Below are 6,175 nucleotides of genomic sequence, written 5' to 3'. Positions count from 1 at the left end.
GTTGCATGCAGAGTTATCAGCTGCCGGCATTTGCCCTTCCTGCATTGATTGGTGTTAATTGCTCATTACGGATCCATTTACACTGCTTCCGCATTTCCTCGTATTCTCCGCATTACCTTCCTATATCCGTGGTTGTTGACGGTGAGGCCGTCACATGACTGGTTTAGGGAACGTAGTCATCCTCGTGCACATGCATTTGTACACACATTCTGTACTCTCAGCGCATCTATTTCCTAACACGCCAGTCCTGATGCTGTGATGTGCATTGTACAGCCCAGATTTGCTGACCTCCGATATCCTTCCTCCTACAGTGGCACACCCCTCTGTGGTTGACATGTATCTCATGTAGGCCTCTCCTCTGTGTAGTACCGCTACTGCTTGCTCCATCCTTACGCCGCCGTTTTTGCGATTCACTATTATCTGCCTCATTTGCATGAAATTGACTACTAATACATGGTTACGGCGCCGGACACCACCACCACTCCTTGACAACCATTGCGCTGGGGTTGCAGCTTTACATACATACTATGGTGTGTGGTGGCTGTGCAGCTGATTTGTGTTCTACTGCTCTTTTAGGACATTGTCATATTATTTCATTGCTTTGCAACTTCTGTGCACATATCCAGGGGTGTGTTGTTGTTTCTAAATACGTGCCATTTATGTCATTTTTTGCATTTTGTGCATATTTTCTTTGGACATTCTCGGTGCCTTTCCACATTGGCATATTGCACCTATATGATACCTGACTTTGACAGCCTTCCGTTACTCCTCCGGTATGTTTGGGTAAATGTAAACCGTTTTTTTTGGTTTACATTGCCGTCTACGCTTACGCCTGCGCCACTTCGTGGATCGCTATTTGCCCTCATTTGCATGGTGCAATACCGCACACAGTGTGTTTTGCATACCTATGCCGGGGGCGGAGATGGTCCGGCGCACGCCGGTAGTGCACGTGGAATTCATTCATACCTGAATCGCTAAGCAGCCATATTTGGCGTTATAACGCCGACGCTATGCTGGCGCCTGGCGCAAGGTTCATGAATCCCGGGGATAATATGAAAACATTGGTTAAGAATAGATGCAAGTTACATGACAATAATTTAACAGAGACATTTTATCCAGTTTATATAGAATTTTATATATATAAAATTGAGAGGGAGACAATTTAAATTAAGTGGATATAGATATTTCAAAGTGTTAAAGTTGTTAGAAGAGGTTTCTAGTTTCATGTCATGCTGGAAGAATTATTTGAGCATGTACAGAGCCATAGGTTGGAGAGGTATTCTTGCAGAGAGTTCTTGAAAATGGTATGGTTAGAAGTGGTTCTGATTGTGGTGGGTAAGGAATTACACACTTTGGCTAAAACAACAGAGTAAAGAGCTCAGCCACCTGTAAGGTTGGGTAATTCTACCTTCAGAAAAAATTTATTTTCTGATCTGAAGTATCTAGCAGGGTTGTAGGGGACATTAGTGAGGCTCGGGATGGGCAAACCTCTGGTTTAGTTATGATTTTATGTGCAGTGGTGAGTTGTAGGTAAGTTAGACAGTGATGTAGTTTGAGCCAATTGAGTTTTTGAAGGGACATACAGTGATGGGAGGTATGCATAGCATTGTTGGAAACTTTGCTACTTTATTGTAACAAGATTCGAGTTTGTTTTTTAGAGAGAATTGAATGCATGTGAGCAGAGGGGCACCATATAATAGAGATGGAAAAAGAAAGGAGGATGCTATGGGGTTTTTTTGGCTGAGTGGTTGAGGTAAGTTATGTGTCTGTAAAGCAGACCTAACTTTTGGTGGGTCTTTCTGATGTTGTTTACGATATAAAGGTCAAAGGAGAGATTTTCATCGATAGTAACTCCAAGAAGTTTAGTGTGGGGCACCACCTTGATGACAGTGCTGTTCTGAGACTGAATAGTAAATTCTGACTTGTTTATGGGGGTGGATCTTTTAGGGGTGAATAGAAGGAGTTTGGTTTTGTTAGCATTTAGGGCTAGGTGATTGTTGTTTATCCATATTTCTGTGGATGAGAGGGTGATCTGAGTTAGTTTTTGGAGTTCACTGGTGGAGTAGGCAGAGCAGATGATGGTGGAATCATCTGTGTATTGAATAAGTGATGTTTGGGATAGGGAAAAGTGGAAATCATTAACAAATATGCTGAAGAGGAGGGGCCCAAGTATAGAGCCTTGGAGAACTCCTGTTGATATCAGGTGAGAAGTACTGGCCCATTTTGTTGCTTGTTGTCTATTTGTAAGGTAGAGAACCAATCTAAGGTAGGGGGTGAGATTCCCAGGTTAGATAGTTTAGTGAGTAGTAGGGGATGTGAGATGGTATCAAATGCCTTTGATAGGTCGAGGAATAAAGAGGACACAATTTTCCCTGTGTCTCTTGCACTGTTTACAGTGTTTAAGTATGATATAAGGGCAGTAGTGGTACTGAGTCCAGGTCTGAAACCATGTTGGATGTGGGACAAGATGTTATTGTCTAGGAGGTGCTTTAGGGGTTGATTGTGGACACATTTTTGTAGAATTTTAGATAGCAGGGAAAGGATTGGTATGGGTCAGAAATTGGTGCAATCTATGTTTTGGCCACCTTAATGTAGTGGGAGAATATAATGGGTACTTGCTGTTCTTGGAAAGATCTGTTCATAAGTATGCTAACTGGATAAGCTATAGACTTTGCTGACATCTGTAGGTATGTTGGGGGGCAGGTTATCAGATGCATTAGTACATGGTTTGAGTTTAAGGAGTAATTTTAAGATAGTTGAGGTAGTGTTGAGCAAGAACAGTGCCAGGTTTTGGCTAGGAAGTCTTTCAGAATAGTTTTGAAGGATGGGAGGGAGGGTATTGACCTGCTCGATACAGATAAGGAGTTCCAGGCCTTCGCAACATGGTACAAATACAGACAATGCCCAGCAGATTTGATAGCAGTTTTTGGTTAATGGAGCGTAATGACCGATTGAGAACATAATTGTGTTTAATGTTATTTAGTGCTACACAATCAGATGAATTATGGATAATTTTATAGAGTAAGAAACTGTGTATATGGTACCTGATGGGGTAGTTCTAATCAATTTAGCCTTTTTAGTATTATACAGTGGTGTGTTCTAAAAGGGGTATTTTCTGCAAATGTAACAACTTTGTAATAGCATTGTTCAAGTTTTGATTTTTGTGTTGCTTGAAGGTTAGTAAGGATGGGAGCACCATAAAAACGTGTGGGGAGGAGATAAGTATTGACAAGTGTAGCTTTAGTTGCACTGGTGAGAATGTTTCGGGATGTATAAAGCATTCTTAGTTTTTTATGTGTTTTGCTTATGCAATTTTGTATAAGCAGGTTGAATTTAAGATCGTCATCCACTATCATCCCCTAATAATTTGCTATAAGAGGTGACTACAATAGTTGTATTATCAAGAGAAAGGACTTTAAATTTTGCTTTTTCATATTTCAGTTGTGGTTAAAGCTTCCTGAGTAATTTTTTGGAGGTATGCCATATTGCAGATGTGCAACTGAATGTGGAGTCATCTGCATACTTTATTAGGGAGGCCTGTTGTGTGGATGTGTGGAGGGTGCTGGTGAGAATGTTAAAGAGGAGGGGACCAAGGATAGAGACTTGTGGTACACTGGTGGGTACTAGGAGGTATGAAGAGGGGATGGAGTGCCATTTTACAGACTGATGCCAATTGGATACATAGGTTTTGACCCATAGAAGGCTGGGCTGAGAGAGACCTAATGAGGACATTTGAAGTAGAAGTTTGCTGTGACAAACTGTGTCAGTGGCTTTAGATAAGTCTAGAAATAAGGAGGAGACTGGTTTGCCATTATCTCTGGCTTTATTGATAGTATATATATATATATAGGTTATATGCACAGTGTTAGTACTAAGGGAAGGATATCATCCATATTGTGTGGGGGACAGGAGCTTTTCCTGCAGGAGACAGTTTAACAGTTGTTTTTGAATAATTGTTCAAGTATTTTGGAGACAGGGATAAGATTCCTATAGGCCTACAGTTAGTAATGTCTGCTGAATTTCCTCCTTTGTGCAGAGAGATAATATGGGACTTTTTCCAGACAGAGAGGGAACGTGGGATTCCTGGATTAACCTATTTATAAGGACTGAGACAGGGTAGGCAATGCTATCAGCTGCTATTTTATGGTACTCACTTGGAAGGTCATCAGCTGAAGTAGAGAATGGTTTGTGTTTGTTTAAGAGTAGTTCTATATAGGATGTGGGCACAAGTCTGAAGGTGAAAGTGGATGTGCTGATACATGACTACCGGGCAGGGTTAGGACTGGATGTTGGGGAATCTTTGGTTATAGATGCTATACTATCTGTGAAATAGTTGAATTGTATTATAGTTTTGAGTGAGGAGTTATTGGGAGAGTGATTAGGACTAAATTTATGGCCAGGATGCAAGATTTCTTTCATGGCTGCCCAGAATTTTTTAGGGTTGTGTTTACTATTATTCTGAAAGTTATTATAGTATAGTTTTTTTTGTCTTCATTAATTTGCTTCTTGGTATGATTGCAAAGTATTCTGAAGTTTTCAAGATATTGTGATATTTTATATTTTGTTTTATCTCTTTATGTGTTATTCTTTTATATTTTTGATATTCTTTCCATGGTTTTTCTCTATCCTGCATTAACATTATACTCTTTTTGGATAGCTAAATTGCATTATTTGTTTTTAGTCTCTTCCATCTAGAAGGTGCAAGCTATTTAGGATATTCAGGCTAGTGGTAATGAATTCCTTTACAGCTAAGGGTTGAAGAGGAGGATTTTTAGGATGTTACAGTTAATAGATGATAGGGTAGAAATGAAGATTTCTGGGTTAAACTTGGGAAAGGTTGCAAACTGTCTTACAAACATGCTGTTTAAGTAGATGTGTGAGATGTCTGCTAGAGACTGGGAGATGATCACTGAGACAGTCAGATATTGTACCTGAGGTGGTGTATTTGCTAGGGTCTGATTCTAGGATCCACGCTCAGGTCACACTATAAGAGACAGTAATCAGTTTATAGCCAATACAAAGCAAATAACAGAGAGATACAAAGAAGAACAGGTTTTCTTTCATTACCTGCATGCAGAAACCTGTCAGCCAGGAAGACTAAGTAACTGACATATACAGTGTTACCTATTGGTCATGAGAAAGGACAGTGGCCAACTTAGTAAGTGGTCCTTATAGTGCAAGGACTGCTCTTTCGAGGTTGGGATGTTAAAGCCAGTTTCTAGTACAGGCAGGCATATATTTGACTAGTTGAAATTAATACACAGCAAGCCTCTTCAAGTTAAATTTGTTTACATTGTACAAAGACAAAATTCTCGGTGAAAACATTTCAGAGTTGGCCCTTGTGGCAGAGCTCCTGTAGTATCAGTGTCAGATGTAGTGACCCTAGGATCTGAAAGTAAAGAAAAGGGAAAATGTCTACTAAACTGTCATATTACATTGAGTCAGTAAATACTTATTGTAAAAGAGATGGAGGAAGGATCACACTGAGTCATAGCATACCACTCAACCTGGAAACATCAAAAGTTTGGACAAGACCCATGAAAAATAGGTACAAATCTATATGCTGATTAACATAAAAGTTGCATACATAATTACATAACCATGCCCACTCCAATGGAATTGTGGGATACCATCTTTCAAACGCAAACTGAAGAACAGGCAACCACAATATGGCACCAGAGTCCCTATGCAGCCATTCCAATGTCCCATTACCTGGCTATTTCTCCCCATTTACCAAAACACTAATGTGTGCATACTGCTTTACTTCTACAATGATTATTTGGATTCTATTTTTACATTTTATAGCACAATGCACAAACACTAATAGACATCTGGTAAACAAAGCAAGCAATACTGTCTCACAATGAAAATAGACTTGACATTAAAACTTCTCTGCCACTGAAACTCACATTCATTGAAAAAGCATTGAAACCCACACTACAGCCAAAGAAAATGCATCTGGCCAGTGGTGGTAAAGATTACCTTTGGGCTGTTTTCAAATCATAGGCCCCTTGCACACAAAGCAAGAAACATACATGCGTTCTTTGATACACCTTCCTGACTTTATTAAATTATATTCCTTGTATAATACAGCACACTTGCTAGACTTAAGCTAGAGTGCATTTTAAACTTATTGTTTAAACATTTTTCCAGTAGGCAATGAAACAAAATGCAT

Source organism: Protopterus annectens, chromosome 3.part0 (assembly GCF_019279795.1).
Source record: "Protopterus annectens isolate FY-2018-M chromosome 3.part0, PAN1.0, whole genome shotgun sequence".
Lineage (NCBI taxonomy): Eukaryota > Metazoa > Chordata > Ceratodontiformes > Protopteridae > Protopterus > Protopterus annectens.
Note: the sequence above shows the minus strand (reverse complement) of the source record.